A 23,719-nucleotide genomic window follows, 5' to 3' on the forward strand; every position below is an offset into this window, starting at 1 on the left:
AGTCCAAAGTAGGTTCTAAAACTTCAAACCATAATTTCACACACACACACAAAACATTTGAAATTCCATGGGAAAATTAATTCATCTCATAAATAAACTTGTTTCAGTAAAGAGGTCTTGACATCTTAAAATAAGATTGGTTACTCTCAAGGAAGAAGCAATGGTTCTCCACTCCTGCCAATCTCACTGCAACATCAACGGGTATAACTAAGGTACTGTGGTAACTAAGGAATACAAAAAGATTTTTTTCTTAAAGAGTTAAATCACACAGATCAGCAAACCAAAACAACACAATGAAGTGCTCATGAAAATGCCCTGTCACCAGCATTCAGAACTTTCCAAATGACAGTAAGATATAAGAGGGAAAAGTAGTCATAATAAAATAAAATTTTAAAAAAGCATGGTGACTAATATAACACAATAAAATAAAATTTTAAAAAAAGAGGGAAAAATAGAGAAAGTAGAAAAAAAGTAAACTAAAGCCAAAAACCTTAAACACAGTGAAAACTTCCTACTTTGCACGAGTTTCATTCCTTTGTAGTCACTGAATATTTCTTTCCATAACAATTCTGATAGAACTTATCAGCTTTCCCATCCGTTATTATTCTTGATTTTTCACTGTAGCCATGCCTCTAAGAAAGGAGGTATAATTTCCATTTTAAAGATGAGAAAAGTAATGTTTCAAAGGTTTAGTGACTTATGTAGTCATAAAGCTAGAGAGTAGTGAGGCTGGGACTCTCTAGTCTTGGATATTTATTTATTTATTTATTTGAGAGAGAGAGAGAGAGCGTGCAGGAGAGAGTGGGGAGGGGCAGAAGGAGAAGGAGAGAGAATCTTTTTTTTTTTCAGGAAACCAACTTTTATTATGTTATATTAATCACCATACATCACATCATTAGTTTTTGATGTAGTGTTCCATGATTCATTGTTTGTGCATAACACCCAGTGCTCCATTCAGTATGTGCCCTCTTTAATACCCATCACCAGGCTAACCCATCCCCCTACCCCCCTCCCCTCTAGAACCCTCAGTTTGTTTCTCAGAGTCCATAGTCTCTCATGGTTCATCTCTCCTTCTGGTTCCCCCCTTCATTTTTCCCTTCCTGCTATCTTCTTCTTTTTTTTTTAACATATAATGTATTATTTGTTTCAGAGGTACAGGTCTGTGATTCAACAGTCTTATACAATTCACAGTGCTCACCATAGCACATACCCTCCCCAAGGTCTATCCCCAGCCACCCATCCCTCCCACCCCCCACCACTCCAGCAACCCTCAGTTTGTTTCCTGAGATTAAGAATTCCTCTTATCAGTGAGATCATATGATACATATCTTTCTCTGATTGACTTATTTCACTCAGCATAATACCCTCCAGTTCCATCCACGTCGTTGCAAATGGCAAGATTTCATTCCTTTTGATGGCTGCATGATATTCCATTGTGTATGTATGTATGTATGTGTGTATATATATATATATATATATATATATATATATATACATACCACATCTTCTTTATCCATTCATCTGTCAATGGACATCTTGGCTCTTTCCACAGTTTGGCTATTGTGGACATTGCTGCTATAAACATCGGGGTGCACGTACCCCTTCGAATCACTACCTTTGTATCTTTGGGGTAAATACCCCGTATTGCAATTGCTGGGTCGTAGGGTAGCTCTATTTTCAACTTTTTGAGGAACCTCCATACTGTTTAAGGAGAGAGAATCTTAAGCAGGCTCCAAACTCAGCCCAACATGAGGCTTGATCTCAGGATCCTAAGAACGTGACCTGAGCCAAAATTAAAGAGTTGGACACTTAACCGTCTGAGCCACCCAGGTGCCCCTAGCCTTGGATCTTTAACTTCAAGACTATTTGTACCGCACATGTGGGGAGGAGGGAATGGGATTGCCTACACTTCTTGCTCTCTGAAAGTCTAAATCTAGATGAGATTATATTTGTCAATTTTTTTTGCTTAAACAACATTTATCTCTCATAGTTCTTGTCATTTTTCATCATAGGTGATGCAAAAGCCCTCAAAGGAACTTCAAAAACTTTATGTAAGTTTCTCCTACTTTTCAACTCAGTTTTGTTTTGTTTTTTAATCTTCTACGAAGTGCCTGCTTTGGGAGGGGGCCCTGGAGTGGGGGTTAAGTAGGCACATAAAGGAAGAGGAAAGGAGACAACTCACTGTTTTACTGTTCTCCTTTTCCTTTACCAGTGTGAGGAACTTGAGGCTGATTTCAGGATCCCTCTACACGACAATTTTCTTAATTAGCAAAGTGGAAACTCTGCTAATAAAATTAATTCATAGGTGAAAGGAAAAATCCTTTGGTTGGATGAAGTTGTTTACCAAAAATAAACAGAAACTTTTAGAAGGATTTGACCATAGGAAGATAGTAAAAATTAAGAACAAGAAAAATAATTGCAGGAAATATGATCTTAAGAGTCTCCTAAGGAAAAAAGGGGGGGAATGAAGACTTACCTTCTTACTGCTTTCCATGTAAATGTAATAATGTAGTAAATGCTTGACCTGAAGCTCCCTGAAATGTACATCCTTCAGTCATGCTCTCTCCAGACTTACCTGTTTGTGTTTATATTTTAGCTGGCACTGCAGGACCCATAAGTAAGTTTCTTTCTTGTTCTGTAATTCCCATGTGCTTTGCTTTACTACACTGTTAGAATATGTAAGACTCTTATTCGTGGATGTTTTTATTTCCTGCTGCACAAATTGTCAATTATTTTCTCCTTCTTTATTCCCTATTCTTATTTTAATAAGCTGGGAGCCTCCTGAGGAAGTACTATCACTTTTAAATTTCTCAAAGTCCTGAGATTCAATGGCCAAGGAAAAAGTGTTAAGAATAAAAGTGTTAAAAGATAGGAAGTTCCCTTACTAGAAATCCCAGTCACACTCAGCTCACTGATAGAGGGTCCCCTGCTATTAACAAAGAGTAAGTCTGCAAGAAGTGTCCAGATAGCATCTTAAATGACATTACAACGAACATCTCTGGCAGAAGCACTGGGAATGAGGGATGGGTGAGAGACAGTTGATACAGAAAAGAAAAAAAAGTGGTAAATGGAAACAGTGACCTATTCATGCTCTGAGATTTTACCAGTCTCTTAATGGCCTGCTGCTTAAAGTGGGTCCAGGGATCTGCATTAGCATCACCTTGGAGTTTCTTAGCAATAAAGAATCTCCACCTAAAACCCACTAAAACAGAATCTGCATTTTTAAGAAAATCCCCAGGTGGCTTAGAACCATTACTTACAGGGTTTCAATCCTCTATAGCTAGAAAAGAAATAAAAAGTTGAGTGCACTTGATCTAAGTTTAACCAGCTCCTCCATCCCTTCAGATTCTCCACAGCAAGAGTAGCCTTAAAGTCAATGACAAGAAAAATGAAACTCACCAAGGTTTCATTCATTTCTTAACGAATTTCTATCCATCACTGCTGAGGATGCTCAGAGCTTGAGCTCCTGGGGCAGGGCCAACACTAAAGAGGAAGAGTGATTTGCGGGTTAGAGCTCCTAACAAATCACATGCTGTGTCTACTACTCCTGGAGCATTTATACACGTGAAACATGATTAAAATAATCAAAGTCAATCAAGAGTAAACACTGGGGAAGTGTCACTAAAGCACATGTAGCCCTAGAGGTAGAGAGAGGTGTCTGTGTGTATGGTGTTTGTAAAGAAGGCTGTTATTGTTAAGCATGTGGGTCTAGTGCCTCAATCCCTTTACCAGCCAACTGCACTTATGAAAGTCTTGAGCCTTCTGAGAGTTCCTATTCCCTTTTATGCTAAGATATTGCAGGCAAGTTACTCCAATGAGTAAGGGAGCTGAGGTCACCCACAGGAGACAGAAATTCCCACTGCCTCCTTCAGAAGATGAGGCCAGAGATTCTGGCTAAACAAGTTCAAATTAGCCCAGGTGGAAGAAAGGCAATGGCCTGTGGAATCTACTGAGTTACAATGACCCATCAGGGAAGGAACCCTGACCACTGCATCCCTGCAGCTCCAGCTGTCAGATCCCAGTAGTTACAGGGGTCCTCCACGGTGAGGAATGAAGAATAAAATTTATTTACTCTTCTGATGAAGTAGAAATTTTGTTCCCTGTGTCTGCATTTATGATGTTCTCCCAAAAATAATTTCAGTGCAAACTGTGTATTTTCTGTGCCAAAGAACCAATCTAATTAGTCTGTCTTGCTTTTCCCATATTTTAGCTGGAACCATTGGACCCATAAGTGAGTTCCTTTTCTGTTTCCTAATTCTGATACTCTTTAGTCTTCTGTGAGCTATGGGACCTCTCCTTACCCAAGCTCTTTCTATTTCCAGGCTTTCTCACCCACGCTTCTTGATTGCATGATTGCGTTTGAATTACTGACACCTCCTGATGCTCAAGACATCAGAAAAGAACACCCTGAACTGTCACTGAGTTTAAGACAAGGGAAAGCAAAATCATTCATATTTAAAATAATATGAAATATAAATAAATATTTAAAACCAGAAAAAAAATTCTCTTTATTATGATAAAAATAATTAAAGTAACTACTGTGGACTTTTCCTAAACGGAGGGAAGCACTACAAGAACAGTTGGTTCTAGGAGAAGGCAAAAGAATAAGCATGATAAAGACAAAGGAGGAGGTGATGAAAATAAACCAACATAACTGATATCCCACCTACCCCTAGGAGTGTCAATCCTTTGAGAGAACTGAGTGCTGGGCAGGGCACAGAGGGAAAGAGATGAGGGATGAAAGTGAAGGAAAGATTGACAACCTTCAGCCCCAGTTTTATACCTTCCCCTCTGCCATAGATTTCTCATTTAAGATGAATACCAAATGATTTAATCTGGAGGGAGGGCTATTGGGCTTCTTTGCTAAAATTATCTACTGATATGCCTTAGTAATTCTCCCTCTGGTTGAGTTGCTTCACAGTTTCTTTAAATAGAATATTGGAGGCATGAGCATTCTGTTAATATCAAACCTGCTGATTTTCCTTTTCTCTGTATTTCAGTGCAATTCACAACACCAATTCGTAAGTATCAAATTTGTTTCTCCACTCTGGTTCCTTTAATTTCTCACCCACAAGGTCTTAAGTACTGATCTGCCCTGTTTTCTTGACGCCATGTTTCTCGACTTCTCTAACATTCCTATTACACAGTTTCCAAAGAAGCTGTGCATGAAGTAGAGAGACTGCAAAGCCCATGGGCTAACAAAGGAAAATAGAAAAGGACCCTCTTAATAGCAGTCATAATGCCCTGTCAGCAAGGGAAGTTCACTTTTCAAATAACAGTAAGTCTGTAATGGAATGAGAGAAAAAAAAGAGAAAAAAAAATTTTTTTTTTTAAAGGATTTTATTTATTTATTTGACAGAGAGAGAGAAAGCGAGAGAGGGAACACAAGCAGGGGGAGTGGGAGAGGGAGAAGCAGGCTTCCCGCTGAGCAGAGAGCCCGATGTGGGGCTCGATCCCAGGATCCCGAGATCATGACCTGAGCCGAAGACAGTCGCTTAACCGACTGAGCCACCCAGGCGCCCCGAGAAAAAAAATTTTTAAAGGAGACATTATGAATTAGTATGGAATGAGTCTATCCCAATCCTCTAAAGGTCGCAAATATCACTGAAAAAAAAAAAGGGGGAGGCCCCCATTCCTGGAAGTCCCTATATTGTACAACACGGAGCCCGTCTGAGGATTGCCATGCAAGCAACCCTTGATGTTCCTAGGGTGTCTACTTATGACACACTCTCTAGAGTGAGGGTTGAAGAATGGTTATTTCCCTCACAGCGATGAAGCCTACTGATTATCTCCCTCTCTCCCTCACCCCTCTCCCTCTTCCTCTCTTTTTCCCTCTCTGTTTCTCAGCAGGAGCTACGGGACCTATCAGTAAGTTTACTGCCTGATTCTCCACTGTAGAGAATTTTAATTTCCTGCAGTAATGTTGGGATTTCAGGGGTTTGGGGGGTCCACATTTTCTTGGCCTTTTTGTTGTCTTGTACCTACCATTTCAGTAAGTCATTAATGATGTACATTCCAGTGCCAAACACAAACTATAAGGTTTTCAATCACATCACACAAAGGACTTTTAAAAACAGAATGTGATGGACAGAAGTGAAATTATAGGGGAAAGGAAGAAAATTAAGTTTAAATGGAGAAGGATTTTTCCAATCCTCTACAGGGGTTTAAATGGACCAAAAGGGTGACCTCTACTTAGTACCTTTGCTACTTAGCCTCTCAGTAGATCCATTAGATAAGGAGGCCCTTATATGGATTAGATTGTCTTAGCATCCATGAAGAAAGTCAACATCCTTACTACCCCACTGTAGCTGAGCCCAAGTTTAGTGGCATAGATTACCAGGAAAAGCATGCAAATGAGAACTACGGGCTCCAGAGCCTGAGAGCAGCTACTGATTTCCTTTCTCTTTTCTTTTGTTTATTTTTCTAGAACTCTCTCAAAAAACCATTGGTAAGTCACCTCTCAATTATAATGTCTTTTGGTCCTGTACAATGCTTAGAATGTCAGTTGATTTTTATTTCAAATGATTCATGCCCATAGACTCCAGGATCAAGTGTTTCTGCTGTCTCATTATCCCACTCAGAATTCCTAGAGGTTGGATTCACCCAGGTTCTGCAATAAAAAGATATTAACTATGAAGCTGAAATATGAAGTGAAAAAATAACCCCCAGGAGTGGTCTTTTCTAAGTTCTATAATCTAGCTTTTTAGAACCACCATGTAATAAAGATTTAGAACACAGCACCTAAACTTCTTGCTTTCCCTGCAAATAATTTTTTGTTATTGGGATTATGTTTGAAATAATGCAAATCCTGTTTTGTCTTCCAATCTAATTTCTCTGAAAAGTTCTCTCCAAGACAGTTAGGTTTTATTTTCACCAACTTTTAGCAACTTACCTTATTGCATTTTTCCATAGAAACATTATAAATAATGGTTAGGTTCAAGATACAGTTGTCCATAATTACATATTTACAAACTAAGAGCAAATAATTATAGCTTCACACACTGGGTTATAGGATTCCTAACAAAAATTAGGAATTTTTGAAATTAGAAACCTAAAAAAAAAGATGTTTGAGGTTTCCCATATTTGCTTGACAGAATGAATGTAAGTTCTGTATCTGTACCTAGTCATTCTTTGTGTGATTCCTTCATGAATTTGCATGTCATCCTTGAGCAGAGGCCATGCTAATCTTCTCTGTATTGTTCCAATTTTAGTATATGTGCTGCTGAAGTGAACATCCTTTGTATGATTCCTATAATGGCTTACAGTTTTTCTAACTCTCCCATGCATTATTTTGTTGGGCCTACACAACATTTCAATGGTGGTGGGTAAAGCAGATATTATACCCATCTTGAGAGATGAAAAAATTGAGGTTCAGAAGCCATTCCTCAAAAAAATAAGGGAAGGAAGATAGTTAATGAAGTTAGAACTTTAGAAGTTGTGCTCTTTTTTTTTTTAATGTGAGTTCTTTCCACTACTATTTTGAGTGCTCTAAAAGGTTATTAGTTAGGAATACAATGAACTTATAATATTAAAAATAGTGGACAAAAAGGCCTATGGGGAGAGGAAGTGAGAGAAAATGAAATACAAAGAGTAACAGACAGAAATAAAGATACAGGTTAAAAAGAGAAAAATCGAGAGAAATTTTAAAAGAACAAAAGTAGGAAGAAAGTTGAAGGCAAGAGATTGAGTTCAAGGCAGGAGAAGAAAAAAGAGTAAATGAATATAAATAAAGCTGAGAAAGAGAAGTGAAAGAAGTCTACAAAACAGTCACAAATTAAAAAAGGAAAAAGACTAAGAAAATATAGGAAAACTAAGAAAACAAAATAATACTTGAAATGATTATCTGTCTAAAGACTTAGTGGCTTACACCACAAGGCAGGTATCCTAGGAATTCTACTCCAGGATCAAGGGCATTTTTTTTTAATAGATATAGTCAAAGCAAACATTAAATTACTTTTGCAAAATACCTAAATTTCTAGCTTGTCTACAACTCATGGCCCAGGATAGCCACAACTGGTAATCCATCTTCTAGCTTTTTTACAGAGAAAAAAAAAAAAATTCAGAGTTAAAGGTTTTGGGGCTTACGGGTTAGAACTGGGATATTTCCCATCAAGAGTGCCATGAAGTAAGGAGCTATGGAGAAGAGAGACAACGCAATGCCCACTGAAAGGAAGGGTGATCTTTTAAGATTCAATTAACTGTGCAGACTCAGATGATGATCCCAGCCTTCACCAGGCTACTCAGCGGGACATAAGGCAGGAAGCACAGCTTGCCACTAGGGCAGCATCAACCATCCCTCTTCTGTGACAGTAGTCCTCGAAGTGGTCTATGCAGGTGTCTAAGGTGCCACCCAGAAACTATTCTCTTTGGCCTCCCATAGGCTACATACAGAAGTTGCTTGGAGTTAGAATCCCCAGGAGCCAAAATATCCTATAAGAACTCCACACACATAACCTGCAGGGATCCTATAAGGAACATGCCCAAATACATGGTCACTACATTCAGGGAAGCCCAAAGATAAGGCTTTCTAACAGGTATTTATAGTTCTGCCAGTTCACATGCAGTTTACCAACCAAGAATCATTCTTCCTTTCATTTTCTTATTTTTTAATTAATTAATTAATTAATTATTTATTAATTTAGAAAGAGAAGGAGTCTGTGGGGGAGGGGGAGAGGGAGAGAGTCATAAGCAGACTCTGTTCTGAGCATGGAGCCCAACGCGGGGCTCGATTTCATGACCATGACATCATGACCAGAGCTAAAATCAAGAGTCAGACACTTAACTGACTGAACTACCCAGGCACCCCAAGGATCATTCTTAAGTAAAAGGAATGTTGTCAAGTGAGATAGCACGTTTAATCAGAACTAGAAAATCACCTGAAGGCCAAATTCTCATTAAAAACTGAAGGTTTTTTTGACTCTTTCCCAGAGACACTCAACCTAATCAAAGCAGTAGTCAGTTAGCTGGAAACTGTGAGAAGACTATATCCTTACCTCCTACCTTCAAGCCTACCCTAGAGCATATTAGTTGGTCAGAAATATTTTAGTACAAAGGTGGTCCTTTAAAAAAGCAGTATCTTCTGACAGGAAAGAAAGATATAAAGTTTAAACCTTTAATGTTTCTAATGTCTCCTAGGTTGACAATGATTCTAGAGAGAGCCTCATCTCAGGCTGAATTGCAATATATGCTCAATATCTCTTTTGCTATACAGTTATCATACCTGGATTAGTTCTCCCTAATGTTCTTATTACTGTTATCACTTCTTCTCCCTTACTCTACCTCCCAAAGCCCCATCCCTATAATAAAATTAATGAAAAATGTATTCTTCATCCAAACACTCATACTAATATGCCAGTTTTGATTTCTTTTTAGTGCAAACTCCAGGACCTATTGGTAAGTTTCCTGTATATACATCAATTCATATATATTACTCAAATTCATAATAGGTAGCATAACATTTTTCTAATAATAATTATAGTAGTTTGTCAGTATACATTAGAAGACTGTTCCAAAGCAAAGATGCAATAGAGAGAATCTGGGGGAGGACATAAGAAATGAGAAAGAAAACAAAAGAAGGATGGCCAAGAGAGTGAAAAAAGGTGACATGAGAGAAAAAAAGATGGGGACAGTGAAGGAAAGGAATACAATAAAGATTTCACTTCAAACACCTGTTGTAGTAAACGGCAAGCATGAAATGGTTCTCCCTCCAACTAAAACAGGGTTACAAGTCTCCTAGGGGAAGATCTGATTCTTATGGTGAGGATACGGTCCAATAAAAATATTTAATCTTGAAGATTGGGATTTAGTGATTCTGGGAAGTTATTTAACTGTTCTCCTTTGGAAAACATCAGTGGTATGTGTGTTTATCATATTCAACAACCACAGTAATTTATGTTTGTTTCTATTTTTAGTGCAATATACTGGGCCCAGTGGTAAGTCACTTATCTATCTTTTTCCTCTGGTGTTCTTTGATCTTCTACAGTGTATAGAGGGCCTGTCCCCTGTCCCAAATGTTACCTATTACCATAAGGACAGTGGTTTTAGACATGTTTTCATGCATCTCAGTTTCTACTTGCTGAGAATTCTCTAAGGTTATTTCTTAAGAAAAAAGTAAGAAAATGTCCCTAGTAATGGTCATAATGGCTTCTATAATAATAGAGAATTTTCTATAGTAACAGAGAAAGAATAAGTGTAGCTTTTCACTTCTGAAGTGATTTGTAGTTCATAAAGGGCCTACTCAAAGACAAGAGAGACAATGTAAAGAAAATGAGAAAAAAAGAAAGTAAATTTTAAAAATAAATGTAAAATAAGGAAAAAACAGTCAAATTTAAATAGACTGAGGTCTTACCAGTTTTTTTTTTTCCCAGTTTCCTGGGAAAAGTGTACTAGGGAATACTACTAAGGATCTAGTCTATACTGAGTTCCCCAATCTTTTCTCCCAATGCTTTCTCTTTCCTCATGCCCTATCCTGCCCACTTGCCCCAAACACCCAACACACACACACACACACAGCTTCAGGGAACAGGATGTGATGATAGGTGGGCTGCAATTATAGGAACTAGCAGATGCATCAGGCAACTATGAACTATAAGTGAAAGAGAGTGAAGGGTAAGGTCATATTGTGACTAGCGAGGGCAAAACTAGTGTCAAATTCTAGAGTGTCAAAACAAACCAAACCTCAGGTCATTGTAAATTCTGAGTCTGGAAATTAAGTAATAGCATTCCAAAGTTTAAGCCAAACAAGAGGACATTATCAGAAGTCAAGTCAGATGTACTCAAACATTCCTTCAACTAGCTGAGCTCTTATATCAGAAACTGAGCTGAGGCTTGGGGATAAAGTCATGAACACTATATCAAAAAACTTATGATGTACTATAGGCTGGCTAACTGAACATAATAAAAAATATACTTCCAAAATAAAGTCATGAATAAGAGAGAAAGATTTGGTTAATCTCTGATGCCATGGAGTTTATTGTCCTACAAGATATCTTGGGGAAAGGAACTCAAAACATGGAGAGGGCAAGCAGTCTTCCACACAATCATACTATGATCACTAAAAGTGGATGCTGCCTGCCCTAAATGCTGGTTCTAAACACTTCCTTTGTGAATGAACATGAGTCATCATTTGTAGACTGTTCTCCTAATTCAGGGCCTCCTTTCTCAGTACTCTTAATTATCACCAAGACTTACAGCTTGGAAGTTCTCATAATTCTTGTAAGAGAGAAATCACAAACCAGCTCACCTCAGAGGATCTCACTGGGGCTAAAGGAAGGGTCTCATCTGGCCCAAAGTCCCCAAATAGCTACCATGTGCCTGAGAATCTATATGGGCACATGGATTCCCTTTCCCTTTCCTTTCCTGCATAATTCCCTCTCCCCTATGTGTAAACACTTAAAACATACAGTAATGTATAAATGGAAATTATACTGCTACATTTATTCCTTCCTAGCTTTCCCCTAAATTACAGGTAATTTGAAGAAAATACAAAATGCACTGATTATTTTTTTTTAATAAAAATGAGTGCTCCAAATAGGACTAGTTAAAAAAAAAAAAAAAAAAGGAATGAGAAGAAAACTTTCCAAATCAACTAAAAGGTTAGGTAGGGAAAAGAAATAAATGAAAATGAGAATAACAAACGTACATAGAAGTACACGTTTAAGATATTATGAACCTCTAGAAATTTCAAGCATTTACCACCAACGAAAGGAATGGAAAGGAGGACAGCCACTCTTCTGCCCCAGACCAGCAGAAGCAGGCCTGAGGATGCAAAACACAGGGGTGTGAGCTTAAGTCCAGATGTTACACTGAGCTAAAAGGCAGGTTTTAGAGCTCCCTGCATCCTCCTTGTAGTTACCCTTTTCAAGCCCATCATGGGATAACTGAGTTCTCTTCGTTCTGCATACTCTGATTTCTCCCTTTTCTTTCCCTTCCATTTTTCCGCCAGGTGAAACTTCAGAAATGACTAGTAAGTTCCATACTTGTTCTTACACAGCTTCCTACAGGGTCTGCAATCTTTTGCTTCTGTCTTGTGGGTATAGACATTCATGTTTCTCCATCTCTTGCTTATTCCACTACCAGGCTGCACCCAAGGAATGGATGAATTGAGGGGAATACAAACCCCACTTATTAACCCAAAAAACTTAATATGGATACATTACATAAAAATATCAGAGGAAACTACCTGAAATTTATTGTAATGTGTCAACAAGGGTGGGGGAGGGGACATTTGTATGAATGAATGAAAGCTTGCTCAGAATAGCAGAAACAGGGAGTAGAAAAGTAAAAGCAGCACAGTTTAAATTACCCAATCTCCTGTAGGATTTTAAGCAGTTACCACTCACTGCAAAAAGGGAAGAGATGAATCATCGCTCTTTCCCGAAGCCTCTCAGACTAAGCAGGAGGCAGAAGTGCACAACAGCTGTAAGGGTCCAGTGCTCACTCCATGAACATTTCTGATATTCCCTCTCAGAAAAACGAGCAAGAAAACTAACCCCCTTTTCACCAGTCTTTCCACACTGATTTCTCTCTTTGTTTTTCAGCTACAGGATCCTCTTGTAAGTATGACTATCTCCCTTCATGATGGAACTCAATTATCTCCAGCAGTGTCTAACAGATCTACTTGAAAAAAAATTTATCCATCCATATTGGGATAGCAATACTTAAAGCTCCTATTTCCCTGACCCCTTTTTTCCCATTACTCAGCATTCCACTAGGTTATTAGTAAGTTTCTAAAATGTTCACCGAGTCGCATAAAAACTAAAGAGCAGAGAAAAAATTTCTCCATGTTTCTAAAGATTGGCAGGGACTTTCCATACAGAAGGAGAAAAAATGAATAGGAAAAACAAAGATACAGATAATATTTCTGTTTTCCAGCTGGGTCATCTATATGAGCAATTAGTAAGTTGTTTATTTGTTTCTTTGCTGTGCGCTTATCAAAGTCCAGCAATGTCTATTGGAATTTGAGTTCCAGTACATGAACTTGAAACTTATTTTCTTAGCTTTTGCTTCTCCATTAACCTCAATTCCACCAGCTGATTATAAGTTTCCTAGAAAGTTCAAATACTCCTGATCAGAAAAACTTTTTAAACAGTTATATCACTAGAAAATTTACCAATAGAAAAAAACGAATAGGAGAGTAAATGAGCAGGGAGCAATAAGAAATCTCTCTGCTTATTTTTCAGTGGGATCAACTCCTCACACAAACAGTAAGTCTGCGTATTCATTTAATTCTCTGCCACGGGCTTGATTGGTTCTTAGTGGGGTCCAAGAGTCTTTATCTAGCCATGTTGGTATGCAAAGGGCTTGAGGTACCTCATGGCCCCTTGCTATTTCATTATCAAAGTCTCTCTGGGTGATTCATGATGCAGTAGAAAGTTCTAACACTACTGATTTACATAAACAGGGGAGAAAAAAGTTTTGCTTAGTTACAGAGACCACTAATGAGACTATCTACAGAAAAGGAAAAGATGATGGAAGAGAAAGGAGGGGATCAGAAGTTTCTAAAGCAGTTTTTCATTTGGACCTCCTGCCCTACCCACTCTGTTTTTCCACATTTTGAATTCCAAGACACCTGAGGAAAATTTCCCTGGCCATTTGGGATTTTAGAGGCTTGAAGTTCCTATTTCTTAGACATCCTGTATTCAAACTACCAATAATTCTCCTAGCTTTTTAATAATTTTATGGAAAAAAATCAAATTCCATGATTTACATAAAAAATAAAGATCAGAGACAAAAGCTTTCCAGCAGTTGAAAATGACATGTTACAAGGGACAAAACAAACTGAATGGGGAAGAAGGGAAAAGGAGGTAACAATTTTCTCTGTTCTGTTTTCCAGCGGGATCAGTCCCACCTGCCCTCAGTAAGTCTTTCCATATTTCCTCCGCTGTGGAGTCCTATAACTTCTTTCCCTGGCTGTGCTGGGATTTCTGGGCATGGGCACATACTTCCTTAACCACTTGCCTTCCCATGGCCAAATACCATGGGTATTCATGCTTTTTATGAAAGTTCAAATCCTGCTGATTTACACTGAAAGAAATTAAAGACCAAAGGGAACATTTTCCCTATTGTTACAATGACTTAATGAAAAAGAACTCTAAACTGAGAGGGGAAAAAAGAGTGGAAGAGAAAAGACTTGCAAAAATACTTTTCTGTCTTTCAGCTGGTCCACCACCTTCAATGCCCAGAGGTAAGTTCAGTCTGTTCTGTTTTTTGGGTTTTTTTGTTTGTTTGTTTTTTACTGTTTTCTATTGTTGTTGTTCGCTACATGGCCTACAGAACTTTTTCTGCCCTGCTCATTTCTAACTCCTGTGAAACAGCCTGAGACTCATAGCTCTTACCTTTCTTTGCCTTCTGCTCAATCTGTGAAGTAAACTTACATTTATTTAATTTCAAACATTTGTTTCCTTTGCATCTCCTCAGTGATGAGAACTATACAGGTGCTTTAACTATGTTATATCCCATTTAATCCTTGGAGTAAATCAATTGACCTCTTTCAAGGGCTAAGAAACCAAGGGCACATACTTGCCCAGGAACACAGTTCACTGAACCATAGTTTGAACCAAGAGCCATGTGACTACCAAGCTTCTTCCTCACACCAGTATGCTTCCCTAGAAGGAAAGTTGTTCCTTTCAAACAATTATTCACTGATATCTATTTTTTTTTAAGGTGTGCCCCTGCCTCCCATAAGTAAGTATTATATCTCTTTCTCTATATGGTTCTCTGGTCTTCAAAGTCTAAGGGACTTTGTTCTGTTAAAGTGATTTGAGTTTCTCATTGCTCTCTTGCTTCCCCTACATTATAGATAATTTAAGAATATACTGATTAAAACAAAAGAAGTAAAGTAGCATTTGTCAACAACAACAAAAAACCCTGAAAAATATAAATAACAGAGGTAGTCAAAATTTTTGAGAGACAAACAGGAAGTCCAAAATAATGTTTAAATAGAGAATTTTGAATGTTCCCTCAAAGTAAGCTTTCTTCTTATGTCTACCCAAGTCCTCCCCTCAGAGACACCAATGGAAAATGTTAGATAATACTATGTTTTTTCTATTTAAGAAAAATTATATGGATTTCTTTTTCTTATTTTTTAGTGATTTCACAGAGAACCTCAAGTAAGTTCTTTACTTCTCAGCCTGTCAAATGTGAGACTTTTCCCAAGAACAGATATTCTATAATATCTAAAGTGTACAAAAGATTGAGATTCATGTTTCTCATATTTGTTTGCTTTCACATTACCCAAGTCCTCCAGATTAGAACTGCCAGACAATTCTTTTTGATTCATAACTGTAGGAGTTCCCATTACTTCAGTTCCTAACTCAATTTCCCAGGAAACAGACACAAAAAGTGATTCAATATTTAAATCAGATCAAGTACTGACAATAGTGATCTTTAACATAGAATTCATGAAACCACCTTTCACACTATGTCCAAATTTTCCATAATTCAAATCTGGTCCTCATACCTATGTTACAAATGATTTTTATGCAATACCAATATCCCTTGGGGTTCCTCAGATTGAAATTAAATTACATTACTATTAAAACCCAGAGTTCTTGTCAAGACTTTAAAAATTCAGATGCCAATGGAGCCCAGGAAGATAATATAAATGAGCAGGTGAAGCACATCACCTAGTAACAATGGAAAGATCATGTACAGTCTAAAGAAGGTAGCTGCTGCTCAGCTCTAGCCAATTTCTCCATGCAAGAATGCATGCAGTTAGGAGGACTGGGATTAAAGAACCACCAGTTACATGTGAGTGTGACAAGAATAGTGATCAGAGTGAGGGTGGGGAGAAGTTTTTTAGGGTAGAGCCAACAGATTCTGCTGTTACACTGAATGTGAGTTTAAATGGAAAAGAACTAAGGGTTATTCTCAGGTATGGGGCCAAAGCAACTGGGAGAATGGGGCTATTTACTGATCTAGGTAAGATGGGAAGACGGGCAGATTTAGAGGAGGCAATCTTGATTCAGTTTTGCACATGTTAAATTCAAGATGCCTTGGACATTTATGACTAGTTTATTAAAAAAGTCTGCACTCAGTAGGCCACAGGCATGGTCTCTGACACATACCTCTTCCTTATCCATTAACATTTGGGGTAGAACCTATAATTTTCTAGTCATTTGAAATTATTAAAAACCCTCAGGCCGCTCCTCATGAAATACTCCATTTTAGCAGTCAATCTTAGGCCCACTGACTCAGAACAGGGAAGAAGTGCAGTCTCCTTCTCCTTCCTGTCCACCTCCTTTGATTATAGTTCCCACTGAACTGAGGCTAGAAAGATATATTTCACTTAATTAAGCATGCAATTTCCCTCTCTGTTAGTTGCAGTCCTTTTTTCTAAGGACATGAGACAGGCTGCCTTTCAATGTCATTTAGGGTAGGCACTCAAATGTCTTGTAGAATACATGTTGACTTCTTTGAAGGAATATGCAAGAACTTGCCCAGTTCTGAGGACTCTACTTCACAGTCTCTGATGTGAGAGTATTGACTCCAGTATGGCCTATTCTAGAGCCCCACAGCTCCCTCCCCACAGTATACCTCATAGTCTGTTACTACCATCACCAAATAGGCATGAAGTTGAGTAAGATACCAACACAAAAGTTCAAGGTTAGATGTCTTCTTTTCTTTGTTATGTCTGCTTTGTTTTGTTTTGTTTTCTTTTCTTTCAAGATTTTATATAAATTCAAGTTAGTTAACACATAGTGTACTATTAGTTTCAGAGGTAGAATTTAGTGATTCATCCATTGCATATAACACCCAGTGCTCATTATAACAAGTGCACTCCTTAATGTCCATCACCCAGTTACCCCATTCCCCCCCCCACATCCCCTCCAGCAACCCTCAGTTTGTTCCCTATTGTTAAGAGTCTCAGATATATATATCACATCTTTTTTTTAATTTGAATTTTAGGTAGTTAACATACAGTGCAATATTGATTTCTGGAATAGAATCCAGTGATACATCACTTATAACACCCAGTGCTCATCATAACAAATGCCCTCCTTAATATCCTTTACCCATCTACCCAATCTCCCATCCACCTCCCTCCATCAACCCTCACTTTGTTCTCTATCATTAAGAGTCTCTTATGGCTTGTTTCCCTCTCTCTTTTTTTTTTCTTTTCTCCCTTCCCATATGTTCATCTGTTTTCTTTCTTAAATTCCACATAAGTGAGATCATATGGTATTTGTCTGACTGACTTAGTTCACTTAGCATAATACATTCTAGCTCAATCCATGTTGTTGTAAACAGCAAGATTTCATTCTTTTTGATGGCTGAGTAATATTCCTCTGTGTGTGTGTGTGTGTGTGTGTGTGTGTGTGTGTGTGTGTGTGTGTATCTCATATATTTTTTATCCATTCATCAGCTGATGGACATTAGGACTCTCTCCATAGTTTGACTATTGTTGATAATGCTGCTAACATTAGGGTGCATGTATCCCTTCGAATCTGTGTTTTTCTATCCTTTGAGTAAATACCTAGTAGTGCAATTGCTGGATCATAGGGTAGTTCTGTTTTTAACATTTTGAGGAACCTCCATACTGTTTTCCAGATTGGCTGTACCAGTTTGCATTTCCACCAACAGTGCAAGAGGGTTCTCCTTTCTCCACATCCTCATCAGTACCTGTTGTTTCTTGTGTTGTTAATTACAGCCATCTTGACAGGTGTGAGATGGTACCTCATTGTGGTTTTGACTTGTATTTCCCTGATGATGAGTGATGTTGAGCATCTTTTCATGTGTCTATTAGCCATCTGGATGTCTTCTTTGGAAAAGTGTCACCCATGTCTTATTCCCATTTATTAATTGGATTGTTTGTTTTTTGGGTGTTGAATTTTATAAGTTCTTTGTAGATTTTGGATACTAACCCTTTATCAGCTATGTCATTTGCAAATATTTTCTCCAATTCTGTAGGTTGCCTTTTAGTTTTGTTGATTGTTTCCTTTGCTGTGCAGAAGCTTTTTATCCTGAAGAAGTCCCAATATTCATTTTTGTTTTTGTTTCCCTTGCCTGTGGTGACGTGTCTGGTAAGAAGTTGCAATGGCTGAGGTCAAAGAGGTTTCTACCTGTGTTCTTCTCTATGATTTTGATGGTTTCTTGTCTCACATTTAGGTATTTCATCCATTTTGAACTTATTTTTGCGTATAGTGTCAGAAAGTGGTCCAGTTTCATTCTTCTGCATGTAGCTGTCCAGCTTTCTCAACACCATTTGTTGAAGAGACTGTCTTTTTTTCAATTGGATATTCTTTCTGGCTTTGTAGAAGATTAGTTGACCATATAGTTGTGGGTCCATTACTGGGTTCTCTATTCTGTTCCATTGACCTATGTGTCTGTTTTTGTGCCAGTATCATACTGTCTTGATGACTACAGCTTTGTAATATAGCTTGAAGTCCAGAATTGTGATGCCTCCAGTTTTGTTTTCTTTTTCAGAATTGTTTTTGGCTATTCGAGGTGTTTTGCAGTTCCATACAAATTTAAGGATTGTTTGTGCTAACTCTGTGAAAAATTCTGGTGGTATTTTGATAGGGATTGCATTAAATGTATAGATTGCTTTGGGTAGTATAAACATTTTAACAATGTTTGTTCTTCCAATCCATGAGCATGGAATGCTTTCCCATTTCTTTGTATCCTCTTCAATTTCATTTCATAAGTGTTATATAGTTTTCAGAGTATAGATCTTTTACTTCTTTAGTTAAATTTATTCCTAGGTATCTTTGTTTTGATGCAATTGCAAATGGAATCAATTCCTTGATTTCTTTTTCTGCTGCTTTGTTTGGTATATAGAAATGCAACAGATTTCTGCACATTCATTTTATATTCTGTGACTTTGCTGAATTTATGTATGAGTTTTAGCAATTCTTGGTGGAGTCTTTCAGGTTTTCTACATAGATTATCATGTTGTCTGCAAATAGTAAGTTTGACTTCTTCCTTGCCAGTTTGGATGCCTTCTATTTCTTTTTGTTTTCTGATTGCTGAGGCTAGGACTTCCAGTACTATGTTGAACAACAGTGGTGAGAGTGGACATCCCTGTCATGTTCCTGACCTGAGGGGAAAAGTTCTCAGTTTTTCCACATTGAGGATGATATTAGCTGTGGGTCTTTTGTATATGGCCTTTATGATGTTGAGGTATGTTCCTTCTATCCCTCCTTTCTTGAGGGTTTTTATCAAGAAAGATGCTGTACTTTGTCAAATGCTTTTTCTGCATCTATTGAGAGGATCATAAGGTGCTTATCCTTTCTTTCATTAATGTGGTGTATCATATTGATTGATTTGTGGTTGTTGAACCACTCCTGCAGCCTAAGAATAAATCCCATTTGGTTGTGGTGAATAATCATTTTAATATGCAGTTGGATTCAATTAGCTAGCATCTTGTTGAGAATTTTTACATCCATGTTCATCAGGGATATTGGTCTATATTCTCCTTGTTAGTGGGGTCTTTGTCTGGTTTTGGAATCAAAGTAATGCTGGCCTTATAGAATGAGTTTGGAAATTTTCATTTCATTTCTATTTTTTGGAACAGTTTCACAAGAATAGGTATTAACTCTTCCTTAAATGTTTGGTAGAATTCTGCTGTGAAGCCATCCAGCACTGGACTCTTCTTTGTTGGGAGATTTTTGATTACTGCTTCAGTTTCTTTGCTAGTTATGGTCTGTTAAGATTTTCTATTTCTTTCTGATTCAGTTTTGGTCATTTATATGTTTCTAGGAATGTATCCATTTCTTCCAGATTGCCTAATATGTTGACATAAAATTGCACATAATATTCTCTTATACTTGCTTATATTTCTGTGGTGTTGGTTGAGATCTCTCCTCTTTCATTTATGATTTTACTTATTTGGGTCCTTTCTCTTTTCTTTTTCATAAGTCTGGCTAGGGGGTTATCAATTTTGTCAATTCTTTCAAAGACCCAACTCCTAGTTTCATTGATCTGTTCTACTGGGTTTTTTTATTTCTATATCATGAATTTCTGCTCTAACCTTTATTATTTCACTTCTCCTGCTAGATTTAGGCTTTATTTGCTGCTCTTTTTCCAGCTTCTTTAGATGTAAGGTTAGGTTATGTATTTAAGAGTTTTCTTGCTTCTTGAGAAAGGCCGGTATTACTATATAATTCCCTCTTAGGACTGCATTTGCTGCATCCCAGGTGTTTTGGACTGTTGTGTTCTCTTTTTTTTTGTTAATTTTATTTTATTATGTTATGTTAATCACCATACATTATATCATTAGTTTTTGATGTAGTGTTCCATGATTCATTGTTTGTGTATAACACCCAGTGCTCCATTCAGTACATGCCCTCTTTAATATCCATCAGCAGGCTAACACATCCCCCCACCCCTGCCCCTCTAGAACCCTCAGTTTGTTTCTCAGAGTCCATAGTATCTCATGGTTCGTCTCCCACTCCGATTTCCCCACCTTCATTTTTCCTTTCCTAGTATCTTCTTCTTTTTTTTTTTTTAACATATACTGTATTATTTGTTTCAGAGGTACAAGTCTGTGATTCAACAGTCTTACACAATTCACAGCGCTCACTATAGCACACACCCTCCCCAATGTCTATCACCCAGCCACCCCATCAGTCCCACCCCCCACCACTCCAGCAACCCTCAGTTTGTTTCCTGAGATTAAGAATTCCTCATATCAGTGAGATCATATGATACATGGCTTTCTCTGACTGACTTATTTCACTCAGCGTAATACCCTGCAGTTCCATCCACCTCGTTGCAAATGGCAAGATATAACTCCTTTTGATGGCTGCATAATATTCCAGTGTGTGTGTGTGTGTGTGTGTGTGTGTGTGTGTGTATACCACTTCTTCTTTATCCATTCATCTGTCGGTGGACATCTTGGCTCTTTCCATAGTTTGGCTCTTGTGGACATAGCTGCTATAAACATCGGGGTGCACGTACCCCTTCAGATCCCTCCATCTGTATCTTTGGGGTAAATACCCAGTAGTGCATTTGCTGGATCGTATGGTAGCTCTATTTTCAACTTTTTGAGGAACCTCCATACTGTTTTCCAGAGTGGTTGCACCAGCTTGCATCCCCACCAACAGTGTAAGAGGGTCCCCCTTTCTCTGCATCCCCGCCAACATCTGTCGTTTCCTGACTTGTTAATGTTAGCCATTCTGACTGGTGTGAGGTGGTATCTCATTGAGGTTTTGATTTGGATTTCCCTGATGCCGAGGGATGTTGAGCACTTTTTCATGTGTCTGTTGGCCATTTGGATGTCTTCTTTGGAAAAATGTCTGTTCATGTCTTCTGCCCATTTCTTGATTGGATCATTTGTTCTTTGGGTGTTAAATTTAATAAGTTCTTTATAGATTTTGGAAACTCGCCCTTTATCTGATATGTCATTTGCAAATATCTTCTCCCATTCTGTCGGTTGTCTTTTGGTTTTGTTGACTGTTTCTTTTGCTGTGCAAAAGCCTTTTATCTTGATGAAGTCCCAATAGTTCATTTTTGCCCCTGCTTCCCTTGCCTTTGGCGATGTTTCTAGGAAGAAGTTGCTGCGGCTGAGGTCGAAGAGGTTGTTGCCTGTATTCTCCTTTAGGATTTTGATGGACTCCTGTCTCACATTTAAGTCTTTCAACCATTTTGAGTCAATTTTTGTGTGTGGTGTAAGGAAATGGTCCAGTTTCATTCTTCTGCATGTGGCTGTGCAATTTTCCCAACACCATTTGTTGAAGAGACTGTCTTTTTTCCATTGGACATTGTTTCTTGCTTTGTCAAAGATTAGTTGACCATAGAGTTGAGGGTCCATTTCTGGGCTCTCTATTCTGTTCCATTGATCTATGTGTCTGTTTCTGTGCCAGTACCATACTGTCTTGAGGATTACAGCTTTGTAATAGAGCTTGAAGTCCGGAATTGTGATGCCACCAGCTTTGGTTTTCTTTTTCAACATTCCTCTGGCTATTAGGGGTCTTTTCTGGTTCCATACAAATTTTAGGATTATTTGTTCCATTTCTTTGAAAAAAGTGGATGGTATTTTGATAGGGATTGCATTAAATGTGTATATTGCTCTAGGTAGCATTGACATCTTCACAATATTTTTCTTCCAATTCATGAGCATGGAACGTTTTTCCATTTCTTTGTGTCTTCCTCAATTTCTTTCATGAGTATTTTATAGTTTTCTGAGTACAGATCCTTTGCCTCTTTGGTTAGATTTATTCCTAGGTATCTTATGGTTTGGGTGCAATTGTAAATGGGATCAACTCCTTAATTTCTCTTTCTTCTGTCTTGTTGTTGGTGTATAGGAATGCCACTGATTTCTGTGCCCTGATTTTATATCCTGCCACTTTACTGAATGCCTATATGAGTTCGAGCAGTTTTGGGGTGGAGTCTTTTGAGTTTTCCACATAAAGTATCATATCATCTGCAAAGAGTGAGAGTTTGACTTCTTTGCCGATTTGGATGCCTTTTATTTCTTTTTGTTGTCTGATTGCTGTCGCTAGGACTTCCAATACTATATTGAATAGCAGTGGTGATAGTGGACATCCCTGCCACATTCCTGACCTTAGGGGGAAAGCTCTCAGGTTTTCCCCATTGAGAATGATATTGCTGTGGGGTTTTCATAGATGGCTTTTATGATATTGAGGTATGTACCCTCTATCTTATACTCTGAAGAGTTTTGATCAAGAAAGGATGCTGTACTTTGTCAAATGCTTTTTCTGCATCTATTGAGAGGATCATATGGTTCTTGTTCTTTCTTTTATTAATGTATTGTATTACATTGATTGATTTGCGGATGTTGAACCAACCTTGCAGCCCAGGGATAAATCCCACTTGGTCGTGGTGAATAATCCTTTTAATGTACTGTTGGATCCTATTGGCTAGTATTTTGGTGAGAATTTTTGTATCCATGTTCATCAAGGATATTGGTCTGTCCTTCTCCTTTTTGATGGGGTCTTTGTCTGGTTTGGGGATCAAGGTAATGGTAGCCTCATAAAACGAGTTTGGAAGTTGTCCTTCCAATTCTATTTTTTGGAACAGTTTCAGAAGAGTAGGTATTAATTCTTCTTGAAATGTTTGGTAGAATTCCCCTGGGAAGCCATCTGGCCCTGGGCTTTTGTTTGTTGGGAGATTTTTGATGACTGCTTCAATTTCCTTAGTGGTTATAGGTCTGTTCAGGTTTTCTATTTCTTCCTGGTTCAGTTTTAGTAGCCAATACATCTCTAGGAATGCATCCATTACTTCCAGATTATCTAATTTGCTGGCATAGAGTTGCTCATAATGTGTTCTTATAATTGTTTGTATTTCTTTGGTGTTGATTGTGATCTCTCCTCTTTCATTCATGATTTTGTTGATTTGGGTCATTTCTCTTTTCTTTTTGAGAAGTGTGGCCAGGGGTTTATCAATCTTGTTAATTCTTTCAAAGAACCACGTCCTAGTTTCGTTGATGTGTTCTACTGTTCTTTTTGGTTTCTATTTCATTGATTTCTGCTCTGATCTTTATTATTTCTCTTCTCCTGCTGGGTTTAGGCTTTATTTGCTGTTTTGTCTCCAGCTCCTTTAGGTGTAGGGTTAGGTTGTGTATTTGAGACCTTTATTGTAGCAAGGACACTATATCACACTTAAGTGGTCTATCCAACAAGAAGATCTAACAATTGTAAATATCTATGCCCCTAACATGGGAGCAACCAATTATATAAGCCAATTAATAACAAAAGCAAAGAAACATATCGACAATACAATTACAGTGGGGGACTTTAACACACCCCTCACTGAA

The 23,719-nt window shown here is 37.9% G+C and overlaps 1 non-coding gene across 1 annotated transcript; it reads right to left on the reverse strand.

Annotated features, from left to right (window-relative positions):
• Positions 1-7,128: 7,128 nt before the first annotated feature.
• On the reverse strand, positions 7,129-7,233 carry LOC118545809 (U6 spliceosomal RNA). The gene has a single exon (XR_004922227.1). It is a non-coding gene; the product is annotated as a U6 spliceosomal RNA (small nuclear RNA).
• Between the last annotated feature and the right edge of the window lie 16,486 nt (positions 7,234-23,719).

Source organism: Halichoerus grypus, chromosome 9 (genome assembly GCF_964656455.1).
Source record: "Halichoerus grypus chromosome 9, mHalGry1.hap1.1, whole genome shotgun sequence".
In the NCBI taxonomy this organism is placed as follows: Eukaryota; Metazoa; Chordata; class Mammalia; order Carnivora; family Phocidae; genus Halichoerus; species Halichoerus grypus.